The following is a 17,343-nucleotide window of genomic DNA, read 5'->3' on the forward strand; positions in this document are numbered from 1 at the left end:
TTGTCTGAATACTGCTAAGGTAACTTGGGAATTATAGACCTTTCAGCCGCCTGTGTACTGTGAAGGTCTGATGGAGGGTTTCCTAAGGGCAGCACCTATGTAATCATGATCATCTTATCTGGGGTACTTTGTTATCATTATAAACCTGTTCCTGTTCTCTGTGTCTTTATGATTCACTAGGCAGTTATTCAGTTTCCTGCAGTGAGGGATTCCTAGCCTGGGATCCCAAGAACCACCCCGATAGCAGAAAAATAAGCTTTGCTTGAATATGTGGTTATACTTTTTGTGAGTGGAAGGTCAGTAGTCTTCATGAGATTCTGAAAAGGCTCTATTGCCTTTCACCCTCTTCCCTCAAAAAAGCTGATTTACCATTGCTTTAGTTGCTTTTGGATAATAGTTTTAAGAAGTGTTCACAAGATTTGCAGCCATTTGAACTGGAAGACCTTTTGGTTTAAATTTCACAATCCTATTTTAGCTTGTCTTGTCTACTCAGGCATTACTGTATACATTAAGTCAAGTAAGACTGGTTCTATACTTGTGCAATCTTGCTTTTCTGTTTTTGGTGTTTGAGAACAGTGCATACTTGTTGCCATCAACAATAGTAATGCATTTGGATAGTGCTTTCCAGCTTATCCAGTAATTTCAGGTATAGCTTCTTTTTAAAGTTTGATACTGTGAGACATATAGAGCAGGAGGATATTAGCCCTATTTTTACAGGTGATGACACTAAGGCTTACAGGTGATGACATCACTAAAAACTAGGTTTACCCATCACATAAAAGCTTTGGACACTCCCACTACACTGACGTTCTGGTTGCTTCCAAATATGCTTGAATGATGCCTAGAAAATTCTCAAAAGTTCATTATGTCTAAAAGACTGTTTACTGGCACATTAAATCATTATTGTCTCTAAAGGAAATGGATAATTTTAAAATTGTGGATTTCTTTTTTGCTTTTCCGTATTTTTCTTTAAAACAAAACTTAGATATAGATATAATTTCCCCATTTCACAGTCAAATAAAACCCCTCTTCTTTTGCCTTCCACAGATACCTTTCAAAATCCTGTTCAATCATATATTTTAGGATGTCAGGTCAGGAGATGGCAAATCATTGCCAGCTGGTGGCATCACCTCATTTTCATTAGATTGTTCTTTGAGTTTCAAAGACTAGTGCCCTTGTAACTTACATTACACAGCCTTAAAATTGCACATAAAAGTTTGCTGTGGAAGAGTAGCAAATGTAAGATAAATTGAGAAGGTTAAGGGGAAAACTGTGCTAAGAGCTTCTCATAAATGAATTCTCATCATAAAAGCACAGTGATTTTTCCAAGTGACAAATTAACTCAAGAATTGTGCTCTGCATTTTTAAACAATGTGTGGTAGAGTAGTATGGTAATTCCATTTGTCTTTAAGCCAGAGGTTAGTGCCTCAGCATATTACACTTGTGCTTTTTGACTAATAGTGTAGAAAAGAAAGCTGTGTGTATAGATATTTAATTTATTTTTACTTTGCAAATGTGTTATGTCTATGATTTAGTCAATAAACAGATGCTGTGTGTTAAGGCAGGCTGTCATAGAAAAGGAGTTTCTGTTGAGGCTTGGGGCCAGAGCATTTTCCAAAAGGAATATTTGTGCTTAGAAAACTTCTTATAAATATTCTTGTTCAGACATGAATTCCTCTTTTACTTCAGTGGGGTCACTGAATAGATGTTGGTCGTTTATTTCAGTTCCCTGCTATTGGGTCAGTAAAAAAGGTATTAGTGGAGTGTGGGTGGTTTTTCTTTCTGCTGCCAAGTTAGAGGTTTGATTGTGACAGTGAACTCTGAACAAATGACTTCATCTTTTTATGAGGAATATACATATTAATGTCATTCAGACAGTTTCTTGGGGACATACAAAATATCGGTATTAATTTTAGGGTTTGTATAATACAATGAGGATAAAGAGAAGAGGGTTTCTGCCCTGCCGTCTTGCAGTCTAGCTAGTGAAACCTGACAGATCATGTGAAAGCTCTGTATTCTTCTAGTCATTGATGTCAGTATTATGAGTTTAGACTGGGTAATCAATAATAATATCTTTGCCCTTTGCATCCTTCTACTGAAGTTTTCATTTTCCTTTCTTTGGACTGTGGCCTTATTGTATTTTTGCTCCAGGATTTTAATTTGTAGGGCAGAGACAGTAGGTGTGATGTTAGCTAATTGCCTACAATGCTGGCTGGCGTGGACTTGACCTTTCCAAATTGGAGCACAATACCAAAGATCACATTTTTAGTTGAATGAGATTCTTTGTTGTTTCAATCTGAGGGGAATCTTAGTATCTGGGGATCAATGAATGCATATAGATGAGGGACAAGTGCTTGGTTCAGGAACTCCAGGGCCATTTACAATCAGTCCTCCAACCTGTGTGGTGGTCTTTACATTTCTTGGAAACATAATAGATTCAAGATAGGATAGGAGGGAGCCTGAAGCAAAGCAGTTCCCTAGATTTCCTCAAAGTTCCTTTTAACTCTGGATCTCTCTTGGAATTGTTACTTTTTTTTTTTTTTTTAAACTTTAGCGTATTTTTTCCAATAAGGAAAAAAAAAAAAAAAAAAAAAAGAAAAAACCACCAAAACAGCACTCTGAATCTCTTCTTCCTATGGTGGAACCTAGTATTGTGAAATCTCTTTACATCTAAATAAGGAAGGTAAATTATAATTTCAACAGCATGCCAATCAGCAGACCTAGAAGCCATAACTTCTAAAAGAAAATTTATATTCTAATTTTTATTTGTTGCCTATGTTTCATAGTTTTTAATCTAAGATCTTTTTAGAAATGTTTGTTAGTCCAAATGAGTGCTCACAATATGGTAAACACATGGGAGATTTTTTTTAAAATTTTATTTCCATACGTTATTGGGGATCAGGTGGTGTTTGGTTACATGAGTAAGTTCTTTAGTGGTGATTTGTGAGATTTTGGTGCACCCATCACCTGAACAGTATATACTGCACCCAATTTGTAGTCTTTTATCCCTTACCCTCTTCCCACCCGTTCCCCCTGAGTCCCCAAAGTCCCTTGTGTCATTCTTATGCCTTTGCATTATCATAGCTTAGCTCCTACTTATGATTGAGAACATACAATGTTTGTTTTTCCATTCCTGGGTTACTTAACTTAGAATAATATTCTCCAGTCTCATCCAGATTGCTGCGAATGCCATTCATTCATTCCTTTTTATGGCTGTGTAGTGTTCCATGGCATATATACCACAGTTTCTTTATCTTCTCATTGATCGATGGGCATTTGGGTTGGTTCCACATTTTTGCAGCTGCGAATTGTGAGAAGCCATAACTTGATGGGTGTTTTGCAGTTGTATACTCCTTTGTCTGGACGGACACTGGACATATGTAGGGTTAAGAAATACATATGTGATTACAGGGCTTATTGTTTATTGAAAAACATATTACCATTAAATTAGAGTCTGGTGACTTATGATCTGATTTCAAAATAGCTTTGCCCTAATAACTTAAAACAGCTCTTTTCCTGTCAGCTGGCTTTTAACGTGTATTCAGACCATGATTTTTTTTTTGTACTTTAAAAAATGTGAGATAAAATTCACATAATACAAACACTATGAGTATTTCTGGTCAAGAGAATTTAAGAAAAGTTAATTGACTCAACACTTGGTCCATTTTTTTTGACTGATGGCTGATAGGCTGGGTGCTATAAAGCCAAGTCCTTGCCTTCAAGGAGATCACAGCCGCCTGTGGGGATAAAAACATGTAAACAAATATTAATAGAAACATGTTACAAGGTGCCCTGTGATTGCCAAGGATGTTTACTACACTTTCCTCTTTGAGCCTGCCTTTGAAAATAGTGGAATCTTTTCCTCTTGCCGTGCTGTTTTTTTTTGTTTTTTTTTTTTTTTTGTTTTTTTTTTTTTGTAGCAACTACTTCATTGTCTTAATGTTTACTCGGTCAGGGATTTCATATGAAAGTTAGAATTTTGTCAGCCACTCTGTTCTTCTGAACATATCTTCCTTCCAACAGTCAAAAGGCAGAAATGTAAGTGGTGACACCTGAAGTTAGTGTATTTGTTGGGATTATAAAACATGCAGCATATTTAGGACTTGGTATAAAAAAGCTATTTTTGAATGCTGAAATGTAGACTGGGTTTATACCAAGCTTATTTTTCCTGCAAGTCTGTGGCAAGACCATTGCACAATAAACTCCAAATCTGCTTGCTTACTTAAGCCAGTCTTAATATTCACATATTTGTTTTTATTGTACATTTCACCTTTCTCCCTTCCAAAAAACCCAAGCCAGGAAAGGGTCTCCTTACTGTCTTCTTTGCTTTGAAGTTTCCTGAAATTTTGTCTCTGTTTTTTGTCGTTGTTGTTATCTCTTGCATGTTTGTAAACGTAATAGCAGTCAGTGCCTTTTCCTTTTATACTGGTAAATGAAGGCTTAGCTGGATAATGTTCATAAAGATCTCTAGAATCCTTAGAGAAAGGACTAAATAAAATGAAATACTATTATGCAAGATGAATAAACTACTTTCCTGTATTAAGCCGAGTTTTATTAAGGTGAATTTTTTCTCAGTGCTAATCTTTTTTTTAAAATTTATTTTAAGACTCTAGCTTTATTAATAGTTAATGCTCCTTCATTTCCCTACTCTAAGGCATTTCTGAACTGGTGCAATTGTCATTTTTCTTCTTAACTTTATAGAGTATAGTATCTTTAAAATGTTACTTAAACATTCTTTGATGTCTCTCCTTGGCCCATGAAATGTAAAAATTGATTTTAATAATCTTATTTTATTAAAATCTTGCAACATTTTTGTCTGGTGCTAGAATATAATTTTCATAGCTCAATTTTAAACCTTAGACTTGAGTTTTATTTTACCTCTCTCTGTGTGAAAAGCTTAAAGGGCAAACTTATCAGGTTATACTTTACAGTTTTACAGTTTTCCTCCTTTCACCATCCTGACAGCTGAGAAAGTCAAGGGAACAATCAACAGACTGGTTTAAGAGAGCAGAAATGTTTCCAGTGTCCTGGAATTTGCTTCCTCCTTGGTATGAAAGCTTATATTTGTAGCATACAAAGTGATGTTGTGTAAAAATGTGAAGGACAGGTGTTTACTCTGGCCTTGACCAAGGTGAGAATTTGAGATGGAAGAGTCAGGCTCTATATAGGGGATGTTTTGGAACTTGACCAGTCTGTCAGTTTTGTTACCTACCAGTGAAACTGAAAGGTAAGTGAAGGCAGTGCAATTTCACAACTCATAATACAGCTCTAAAATCTTTTTTTTGGTTGATGTATTTTAAGCAGTTAAATATATTTTCCATAAATTTTACTGCTTTCCATTTATCTTTGAATAGAAGCCAGTGAGGAGAAGTATTTAGAAGGTTATGAGCAATAACAGAATGAACTGTTGGAAAAGTCTTTTTGTGGCTTTCCTCAAGTGTGTACTGGTGGAAAAATTACTGTAATTTGATAGTGAAATGTTGGAAAATGATTTTATTTACTATTTAGAAAATAACACGAATGGGCCTTGCTTTTGAAATTCACAGGTTCAAAACATTTAGTTATGCCTCACTACCTCAGTCTTTGCTCATTATGCTTTACATTGATGGAATTAAATGTGACACATTGCAATGCTGGATCAGCCCCACAGTTCTAAAATACAGGGTTTGATTAAAGTATAAAAAAAAAAAAGATACTGTACTGTTTAGTGTCAGAAATGGAGATTTGTGAAATTTTGTTTTTAGCTTGACGTTGTATGAAGGAAAGAAAGTATCCCAGTGATAGAGGAGGAAAAGAACATTAAGAATACCTGACTGTAACTTGCCTGTTGAAATCACAGAAGATTCTTCGGCTTTGGAAGAGCAAATAGTTTTTTCAAAGCTAAATCTTTAGTGTCTGTACTGATCATAATATGGCTAGTCCCCTGGGAAATGGTACTTTCAGTATGTGTGTCTGCCCATGCCAGTAATAAACACGTGTTTATTGGCCATTTGGCCCTGAAGCATCCAGTTTTATCTTTTGGGTATACAAGGGCATGTGCAGATGAAGGTCACAGCTTCATGATGCTTGCTGTGAGGCTTATGGGTATCAGCAGGAAAGCTAACAATGTAATTCCCATAATGTCCAAGGAATTCTTTGGAGGCCATCCTCTGATTCTTTTTCTTACCTTGTATAGGGGCTGTCTGTACAATATTCCTCAGACTTTCAATCAATGGTGTGATTAACTTGTCCTTTAGAATTCATAAGATTATATGAGTATTTTCAGTGGCCTAAAGTCACCTGTCATTTGTTTTAATGGTTAAGGGTCAGGAATTGAAAGTTAGACATAGGTTTTAGTCTCAGCTGTGCTTCTGTGTGATTTTAGTTACTTAATTTCTGTAAGCTTCAGTTTTCTTATGTGTAAAATAAGTATCCATTCATTCATTTGTTCATTCATCCATTCAATAAATAGTAAGTACTTCCCATGTGCCAGGCCTGCTCTTGGTGCTGGGAAGTGAGCAACAGGGAAAGCAGAGAAAAATCTCCGCTGTCATGGAGCTTCAATTCATGGGGAAATGGAATGTAAATTAAAAGAAGTTAAACATTTTGTGTATTTTCCACATGTGAATATATATGAGATGATGACAATTGCTACAGACAAAATGAAACAGCATTGGGGTAGAGACAAGATTGGAATGTGATTTCTCTTTCATGTGGGGTAGACAGGAAAGGCTTCTGTAAATAGGTCATATGTAAGCAGAGACACAAATGAAGAGGAGGATGATATATGAGGATATCTGGGGATAGAGACTCCAGGGAACAGCAAGTCTGGCAGGTGTTGCACATTCCTGAGGTGAGAACAAGCTTGGTGCGTCAGAGGGGCAGTGAGGAGAGGCCATTGTGGCTGAAGTGGCTGAAGTAGAGTGAGGGAGGGGCAGAGCAGGATGGTAGTAGCGCCCAGTTTGTGGGGCTGCTTAGGAAATAACATGCTTAACATGTACTTCGTACATATTAAAAGAATAAAACACTATAGCAATTGAGGTTTATTTTGGGAATGCAAGAAGGGTTCATCATCTTATTAAATATAAATAGAAAAAAGTCATCTTTTTTTTTATAGAAAAGGCATTTGATAAAATTCAATCTCTATTATCGATTTTTTTTTTTTTTTTTTTTGAGACAGAGTCTCCTTTTGTTGCCAGGCTGGAGTGCAATGGCTTAGTCTCGGCTCACTGCAGCCTCTGCCTCCCGTGTTCAAGCAATTCTCCTGCCTTAGCCTCCTGAGTAGCTGGGACTACAGGTGCCCACCATCGCACCTGGCTAATTTTTGTATTTTTAGTAGAGACGGGGTTTCACCATGTTGGCCAGGATGGTCTCAATCTTTTGACCCCGTGATTCACCTGCCTCGGCCTCCCAAAGTGCTGGGATTACAGGCGTGAGACACTGTGCTCGGCCGATTTTTTTTTTTTTTTTTTTTTTTGCCCAGGCTGGAGCGCAGTGGCACGATCATGGCTCACTGCGGCCTCAAACTCCTGGGCTCAAGCAATGCTCCCACCTCAGCCTCCTGAGTAGCTGGGATTACAGGTGTGCACCACCATGCCTGGCTAATTTTTTTATTTCATTTTTTTTTGTCGAGACGAAGTCTTGCTATGTTGCCCAGGCTGCTCTTGAACTCCTGGCCTTAAGAAATCCTCTCACTTCAGCCTCCAGAAGTGCTGGGATTACAGTTGTGAGCCATTGTACCTGGCCCTATTATTGATTTTATAAAAACCCTTTAAATATAATAGGAAAATACCCTTAGCAAAGTAAAGTATGTTCATCTCAACCTAAAACCATCTGAGGCTAAATAGGAAATTTGAGAGCATTTCCATTAACATCAGAACCCAAAATCAGAATGTTTACTATTTTCACTAATTGTTAATGGTATTTGGAATCATAAACCAGTGCTGCTGGATGAGAGAAAAAAATGAAGTTATCAAGAAAATCAGAAAGGAGGTAAATGAATGTTGTTTGCAAATAATGGGAATATGTGACTCAAATATCCAAGAGAATAAAATGAAAAACTAATTACGAAGAATATGATAATCTGTAAATGTGCCCGGATACCCAAGTAATGTGTCAGCATTCATAACTTCCATATATGCTAACAATAACCAGTTAGAAGATATATTGGGGAAAAAGGCCATTAGCATAAAAAGGATGAAATACCTAAGAATAAACTTAGGAAAATAATATGAATGCTGTATGTGAAGGCGTTTAAAAATGCTCCTGAAGTGTAAAAAAAAAGATACGAAAAAATGGAAAGGTCCCATCATATTCTTGGATGTGAAGGTGCCAGTTCTTTGTGAATTAATCTGTGTTTTTATGTAATTCCAGTAAAAATAACAACAGGATTTTTGGGGGCTCTAAACAAGCTGGTTCTATGGTCATTTGGAAAAGTAAACAACCACAAATAGGACAATTCTGAAAAAGAGAATAAAATCGAGCTTAGTAAGTCTACAATAATTGAAACATTGGTATTGCCAGATACCATATTTAGCATACAATAAAGGTGGTATTTCAAATTAGTCGGATAAAGTTGCTCAGTTCCATAACGGAGGGATAACCAGGTAGCTGTCTGGCGGAAAAGGTACTATTTGCAGCAGTATCTCAAATGTTAAGCCAAAAATCAATCTATGATAAACAAAATTAAAATATAAACTAGATTGTAGAATAACATGGGTAAGTTATTTTATAATCTTGGAGTATGTACATACGGCCCTTCTAAGTAAGACAGAAAACTGAGAAGCCGTAAAAGAAGAGATTGATATATTTGATTACATTTTTTAAAAAACCTGAGTAGCTTCTGCATACTTCAAGGAACAAGAAAATTGGGGAAAATATTTGCTTCTCAAATCATGAAGGGACTAATTTTCTTAATAAAAAGCTCCTAAAATCCATAAGAAAAAGTCCAAAAACCAGAAGAAAAATGGACTAAGGCTACAAATAGTCTAAAGGAAGGGAAATAACAGTGGCTTTTAAACATATGGAAAGATGCTTAACTTCACCCATTATCACAGATATGCACATTACAACTACACCGAGGTACCATTTATCACTGTTAGATGGACAAAGATTACAAAGTCTTATAACCTATTCTGTAGAGAGTATAGGTGCAAAACATTAGTCTATTTAGTGGGCAATTGGCAAAATCTATAATATGAAAATTTCATATTGCTTTGTCTAGGAATTTCAGTTTTAGAAATTTATCCTAGATACAAAAACACAGTCCTAGACATACAAACATTCATACACACTATGAATGTATTCTGCATATACTGTACATACTTATTACATGCATGAGAAAATTATGTACAAAGGTATTCATTGTAGTAGTGTTTATAATGGCTAAAGGTTGGAAACAACCTAATGTTCATAATGGGATACTGAATCAATACATTATGTTACAGCTGTACACTCGAAAATGTCCGATCATAAAAATCCACACCAGTGAATTCTCTTTAGGTACCAATTTGGAAACATTGCCAATGTATGAAATAGTATAATATGTTTATTTGTGTAAAAAACGTTTATACAAGATGTTTTGTTTATTTGTGAAAAGATACAATTTCTGGGAAAGCTAACTTGGTGGCTGAAGACATGCCTAGCCTCATTTCAAAAAAAATCTACACGTAGCACATGCCTTGCTGTTAGCACTTATTACATGCTAGTGGTGGTGGTGATTTTCGTTGTAAAACAAGATTCCTTTGCCTCACAGGTTGATTTTTAACAGCTGAGTCTGGAAGAGGCGGTCATCTCATTATAAATACTGCTTAATGAGTGTCAGACTTGGGTTTTTCACCAAGAATGCTGTATATACTTCCTGAAGTATGTTTCTTGGAGGTTATCAATACTAGCTGTGCAAACCAAAGATGTCAAACAATATTGGGCTAAACAAAACTAAGCAGACTTCTTTTCTACAAGGCCTTCTTAGAGCCTTAATATACATACTGTGTTTTGTGAATATTCAAGAAGAACATTTAGAATGTGGCATTTCCCTAAATTTATTTAACTACAGAACCTTGGACAATAACTACTTAAAAAAAACACCTTATGAGTAGTTGTCACATTGGGAAACATCACTTTAATACTAGAATTTGGTTTCATTCACCTTCATTATTCATTTTAATAAGTCAGTATTCTTGGTGTATTTCTAAGATGCTTGTGGTCTCTGCCTGCTTCCTTTTCCTTCCCTTGTGGTATGCTCCAATTCACGAATTTGTTTTGTAGTTGAGACCCTCCCAAAGTCATCCAAATTACACTCAGTTTCTTGGGTAAAAAAGAATTGCATGAAATTAATGTGAAATCTCAGGGATTGATTGAATAGAAATTGAAGATTGAAGCTTCATTTGGTTCGACTTTTCCTAAAGCTTTAGAAGGTTTGCTGTTGAGAGGAGGAATAAAATCAACTTAATGGATACACTGTTGAGGAATTGTGAGCTTGATATGGAGAAGACAGTATTACTGTGGGGCTTAGAAGACATGGCTTCTACCTCTGTCTTCATCTTTTACCACAACTTAGTTTTGAACAGGTCACTCATCCTCTCTGTGCCTCAGTTTTATCCTCTATAAAACTCAGGGATTGCATTTAAGTGATAAGTATGGGTCCATCCATTTTAAGACTTTAAGTTATTATTAGCGTGCTTAATGGAATCAGTGAAGTTTGTGGACCTGTGTAGAATATTTTGTTCTACTATGGGAGTTTCCACATGTGAATATAATGTATTACCTGTCCCAGTTCAATCCTTTTTGAGAATGAAATTATTCAATAATTAGCTCATAGTCAGCTTCATGTGTTTGAAAACTTATTGAATTGTTTGAAACTTCTCTCTTCGTTGGATGGTTGGTTAATTATCCTCCAGGAAAGCGTTTGATTATATTACAGATCAATTAATACAATGCTATGGATAATCCACACCTCTTGTATAAATGTGCACCCCACCCACATTTGTTTCTCTGGTGTATGGAGAAATCCATCATGTGGATATTAATTCTCTCTCCCCACCCCAACAAAGTGTTCATTTGGTGGTTTTGCTGTGCTTTTGTGTACTCTCTGCCTATTAGCATATTTCTGAACTTGACATAATAGAGGTCTAAATTCACTGAATTTATGCCATCTGGAAATGAGCTTTAAATTTTGTTCCTTTGTTGAAATTAGGGATGTGATATAGCTATTACACAGAAGGACTGTGAGCCTGAATTTGATTTTATTATGTGGAGGTAGAATGTTTTGTTAGAAGGAAAGCATTTGCCTGGGGAGAGATTTGAGTGTGACTGAATTGTTAACTGCCAGCTTCCCCCCTTTTTGGCAGGAGACATATTTTGTTTTTAAATGAGATGACAACCAAGAGAATTATCAAGAACCAGTGAATTTAAAGAGAGTTCTTTCAATTTACTTGAATTCCATTTAACCTTGCTTTCGATGTCATTCTGTGCATTACTGTCAAAGGACTCGGCTTCCTTTGAAGTCATGAAGCGTTGCTGCTGGCGGGATCATGATGGTAAAATATAAGAGTGGTTCTTAGTAAAGCCCTTAACTGATACCCAGCAATGCCTTATTACCTAAGTAAAAGCATATGTGTGCGAGTGCCTAAAATTGTAGAGTGTAAGGGGAGGATATATGATAATGGACATTGAGATGGGAGAAGTTTTTCTCATGAATTAGGGATGCCCTTTCATAATTCACAAATTGCAAGATGAGAAAAGGCTTGAAATCACCTGAAAAGCATCTAGCAGCAATCTGTAATTCTTAAGAGGAGGTAAAAGAGCCTGTATCTCTCCAGCACATGATGATAAAACTGTTCCTGTGGGATATGGAAGAAGGAGAATTCTGTTACTTGTAAAACCCCTTGTGATTAAATGGCCAGAGATTTGGTTATGAGGTGATACTGGTAGTTCCCAGGTGGTTAATAAATGATTAATTGATTAGACTGAAGAAGGCTGATTTGAGGGTATTGAGGAAATTTGAATATGAAGAATGTGTTTTTTGCATGCAAAACGTTATCCTTTACTTTTCATACTCCACTCTTCTCATGCCTTGCCACTGCTACTCCTGTGCCTAGTTTTGAAGATTTAGGTCACACTGTGTCCCCCCACCCCCATTTTTTTCTTTTCACGAAATATTTGTTATAAGAAAAGGTACATTCTAAGCCTTTGACACACATGCACACATAGGTTAAACACACATACACAACACCTTTTGTAGAGACTTCTAGGGCCATCTTTTATTATGTTGGACTATTGCAGAAAAATTATTATGTGAACGAGTGGCTTACCCTCTGAGGCTTGAGAAATCATGGCTATATAGAGATTTCAAAAAGACATATTTGTTTTACAGGACTCTGACTTGAATTGCTCCCCTCAACCCATCTAAAGATAGGAACTATTTTACCTATTATTTATAACTATATCAGAAGAAATTGCATCTTGTTTTTTTCTTTTGCATAAGTAGTTGTGATCATATGTAATTACAACATTGTACCCTGCTTTTTCTTTCCATTTTGTATTATAAACTACATATTCCCATTTTATTGTAACTCATAACATCTTTCTTTTTTATTTGAAAATTACTTTAAAAATTTGACATAAAATTGTATGTATTATGTACAGCTTGATGTTTTGAAGTATATTTATATATACATATTATGGAATGAAAAGTTTTTAATGGCCAACAGAATTGTGATTAAGTAAATTATGTGGTTGTGGCAAATTTACAGTTTGTGACAAACTGACTTCCTCAGTTATTGGCATTTAAATCGTTTCCATGTTTATTTTTTATTTTTTTAGAACCCTAAGAGAGGCTTCTTGCACCTACGCAAGAAAAAATTGAGGGCAAATCCATAGAGTAAAGTGAAGGCAAGTTTATTAAGAAAGTAAAGGAATAAAAGAATGGCTACTCCATAGGCAGAGCAGCCTGTTTCCATGTTTTAAATTTAAGTATAGTATTTATTATTTCCTTAAAAAATGTACTCTCTTGGACATTTTCTCTGGCTTCCACTTATTGTGATATCAAATAGTGGCTTCTTGTGGTTTTGTTTAGTATCTGTGTTAGCTTCTGGCTAACTGCTAAGGGTTAGTCCCTCTAGATGTTCTTACTGCTGTCTTGCACACCTCTACGTTTTGTTCTCTGTGTTTCTCCCAGGTAGGATAATTTCCTTGCAAGCTTCTCTTCAAGCTCATGTTTTTCTGGTTGTAAGGTAGGCATTAAGCCACACATTTGTGTTACGAAAATTATCTTGCCAGTTAGGCCTGATGATAGGAGATGTGTGTCTAAGACCAAAGTAGACTTTACCCGTTGGATGGTGAAAACCTGAACTTTGAATTGTCAGTATCTAGAGAGGTCAAAGTTACTCAGAAATATTTGGGAATGTGTACATTTTTTGAAATTGTTTATAAAAAGTTTTTTGTGCTCCTTTCTTTGCTATTTTATATTATGCTATAATTATTATCTTAATATGATGCTGTTGACCCATGGATATGGATTTACTTTCACACTTTTTTTCACTCCTAAAAGAAGCATATAATTGTTTGACATCTCTTATAAGATGGAAGAATCCTTTTCTATTTTCTGTTACCCAGCAGGAGTTTCTCATTTTTGGCTAGCATTCAGATTTCTAAATAAAGATTTGCTTTTTGCTTATTTATTTATTTTTTTATGGTGAAGACAAATGCACACTGGGAGAACCCACTCAGTGTACAACATGTAGTGGTAAATGGGAGCGGAGAAAAAATAGAGATACTCAGATTGGATTTTGCAGTTTATTAATTATTGTTTTTATTCCTCTTCATAGATTTTTAAAGTCTTCTTCTAGGGGTTTCCAGCAGAGCCAAATGTTAGAGAAATCTTTCCGCTCCTCTGAAGAGTGAAGTGAGCAAATACAACCCAGCAGTAGGTTATTGAAGACAGCAGCCCCAGGTAATGTCTTCTTTTCTCATTATTATTGACATGTGTTCAGTAATGCTCAATAATATGTTATACTTTTTTTTTTTAAAGCAAGTCTACTTGAACTTACACATCCATGTGAACATTATCTTGTTTAAAATGTCTTAGGGAGAGGCTGTACTCTATCCTCTATGCAAAGCATTTAAAAAATCTTTTCTTAAGAACTGCATCTTGACCCTCTGGTAGCATTCTTCTAAGCATCCTGTTTTCTCTAGTGGCAAATATCAACCTTGTAAGGATATACTTAGGAAATAGTCTAAACTCATTTAGAACTTGGGTGATGATCATACCTGGGGTTCTCTAATTTTGATCAAAACCAAGAAGGAGCAATAACATAAGGAAACCAATTTTTCTTTTTGTAATTTGAAGACTCATACACTGTATTGAAAATAAATTCTAAGAAGTGACTGAGTTTCAAGCAATGGTAGTATTGTTAAAATAATTGTTCAGGCTTCATAATTTACAGAGGCGTGTACTATTTATTTGACTAAAAATGTTGATATTCTTTCTTATTAAAATCAATAAGTCAATCTTTTAGTATTGTAGAAGAGTTCCTATGTTAATGAGAAACTTCCTTATTAGATATACCTCTAATGCTTTATGATTTGCCTCTATAAATGATCTTCTTGTGGGGGTGGGGGGGTGTTTTGCAATATTTCCCAAAGTGTTACTAGAGTGCTTGCTAAAAAAACACATTAAAAATTTCATATTAGTAGGCCTGAAACTAGTGTATCAAAATCAGAATCAGAATGGTAGGGGCAGGACTTGGGAATCTGCATATTGCAAGTGAATGTCAACAGAGATTGACACCCTGGTCCAGTAAAATCAGACCTCTACCTAGGATCTTTGTTGTTTAAAAAATTTAGTGCAACTTATTGTGTAGACACAAAACAGCTGTTTATGATTGTGTGCTTTTCTGGGAAGAGTAGGGGGAAGGGAGGCTTAGGGAAAGATTTGTTAAAGGATCCAAAATTACAGCTAGATAGGAGAAATAAGTTCTTCTGTTCTATACCATGGTAGGATGACTATAGTTAACTATCTAGCTGTAATTTTGTATCCTTTAGGAAATCTCTCCCTAACCTTCCCTTCCCCCTAGTCTTCCAAGTCTATCATTTTAGAGACAGTTTAAGATAAGGAACAGAAAAGCTGATAATCATAAATAGCAGTTTCATGTCCACATAGGAATTCTTATGAAGTTCTGTTTCTAATTAAGGTATTTCAGGAACAAAGTGGTATTGCATAAATTTGGAGCTCATTTTAGACTAAGATTTAATAATTGTTAATAGGCATTGAGACTGTGTTTAAGTTTTATGTTAGCATTTGTTGGGTAATGACTTCTTAAATTTGGGATTTGACTCTGATGAACTCTGAGTTTTGGTCTTAAGTTTGGAATGTGTGTGTGTATCCTCTGTTACAGGGCTTTTCCCAGTTAACTCCAACCAATGAGAGCTCCTCTGATGTTTTAGGGAGCTTTAATTTAAAGGTCCTTAGCAGAATGAACATTCTTATGATAAAGAATTAGCCACTTATGAATCCTGGGGATAATCTATAGTCGTTTACAACCATTCACCTGTCTGTAGAGCAGAAGTTGTTTGGAACATGTTCTTGCATCTTAGCTCTAGAAAGCAGCATGAGTGATAGAATGATATTTATACTGGTTTGGAAAAGGTCAGAAACCAAATATTGTTGCCTTAGACGTGAGGTTATTTTGAGTTGTGCAGGAGACTTTGGGAGTGGGATGTGAAGAGTACAAAAGCAAATATATGTAAAAGGGAAGGCCTGGCAAGGATACTAAGAAGGAAGAGGGAGTAGCTTAGGTGGTTGTAGGACTGACTTGGATAATGAAAGGATGTAACACTTGGGTGTATTGGTTTCTTCCGAGGAAATGATGGTGGATACTAAAGGTAGCATAACAAGGACCACCCAAGTGGAAAATGGGTTTGAAGATGGACTCTGAAAGCTTGAAGACAGTATGATGCAAAATGTGTATGATAGTCCTCAGGAGAGGCTGTCAGTAGAATTCATCTGTTATGAAATTTGGTTGTGTTCTCAGAACAGTGAGACAAATAGCAGGTGGATAGAGGCAATTACAGATATTCTGAGCTGTTGAGATAATTGTATATTTGAATATGCTATTTCAGGGTTAAAAGTCGTCTACATGAGAAAAGAAGAGCAGTTATGGCAGCATTAGAAGGCTGTCCTTTCCAATGTAATGCCAAGAATGTCTGAGTCATGCAGAATTGGGATGGTGAGTGAGGAATGTTTCTCTGTGGCTTCCCTGGCTTTGCGTGGGGAGCCAGTGGGAAGCCATTTTCAAAAGTGGTTTTGAATAAAAATCTAGCCCCAAAACTGTTTTAGTAAATAACACAAAAATATACCTAAAAAGTGACTTGTTAGGGTCAAATAAGCAAACCACCTACATAATGCTGTAAATCTGAAATTTGTTCATTTTGCACATATCTTTTCATAATTTTATCAATTTTTAAATTATAATCTATCTCTGCCTTCTTTTGTAAATTTAGTCTTTTTAATTAATTCATCCATTTTGGTCTCTTCACATATTCTAAGACCCTTATAATTTCTTTCTAGCATAGTTTGGATCTTTTCCAGTTTTTTTTTTTTGTCTGTTCTAATTGACCAGAATGGCTTAAAATAAATATGTATAATTTATGTTTGGTCATGTTTTCCATTTCATTTTTAACATCATTTCTGAAATACCCTTGTCTTGGTCTTTAAGTGTATAGTGCCACACTGAACTGATGTACTCAGAGAAAAGTCTCTAACAACTCTAGTCTAGACTAGAGGTTCTCAAAGTGCGGTCCCCAGATGAACAGTGCAAACTTCACCTGGGAACTTGTTGGAAATGTAAATTCTTGGGCTGAATCAGAAGCCCAGAGGGTGGAGCTCAGAGTTGTTTTTTTTTTTTTTTTTTTTTTTTTTTTGAGACAAATCCTCACTCTGGTTGCCCAGACTAGAGTGCAGTGGCACATTCTTGGCTCACTGAAGCTTTGACCTCCCGGGCTCAAACGATCCTCCCACCTCAGCTTCCTGAGTAGCTGGGATGACAGGCACCTGCCACCATGCCTGGCTAATTTTTTTATTTTTTGTAGAGACGGGTTTCACCATGTTGCCCCACCTTCTTGAACTCCTGAGTTCAAGCAATCTGCCCGCCTTAGCCTCCCAAAGTGTTGGGATTACAGGCGTGGGCCACTGTGCCTGGCTGAAGTTTATATTTAACAAGCCCTCTAGGTCAGCAGTCTCCAACCTTTTGGCACCAGGGACTGGTTTTGTGGAAGACAATTTTTCCATGGATGACGGGGATGGCGTGGCTTGAGAATGAAACTGTTCCATCTGAGATCATCAGGCGTTAGTTAGATTCTCATAAG

General features: G+C 36.1%; 1 protein-coding gene across 3 annotated transcripts in view; it reads left to right on the forward strand.

Annotated features, from left to right (window-relative positions):
• The window catches only part of FHIP1A (FHF complex subunit HOOK interacting protein 1A), a 252,070-nt gene that overhangs the window by 58,625 nt on the left and 176,102 nt on the right, over positions 1–17,343 (forward strand). For 2 of the 3 annotated variants that reach the window (XM_019025602.4, XM_055385535.2), the window contains one exon: positions 13,806–13,930. The exons of the other annotated variant lie outside the window; for it this stretch is intronic. The gene's annotated coding sequence lies outside the window, so the exon portion shown is untranslated. The remainder of the gene's footprint in view (positions 1–13,805; positions 13,931–17,343) is intronic. 3 annotated transcript variants of the gene reach the window in all.

The sequence above is a fragment of the Gorilla gorilla genome, chromosome 3 (genome assembly GCF_029281585.2).
Source record: "Gorilla gorilla gorilla isolate KB3781 chromosome 3, NHGRI_mGorGor1-v2.1_pri, whole genome shotgun sequence".
Classification (NCBI taxonomy): domain Eukaryota; kingdom Metazoa; phylum Chordata; class Mammalia; order Primates; family Hominidae; genus Gorilla; species Gorilla gorilla.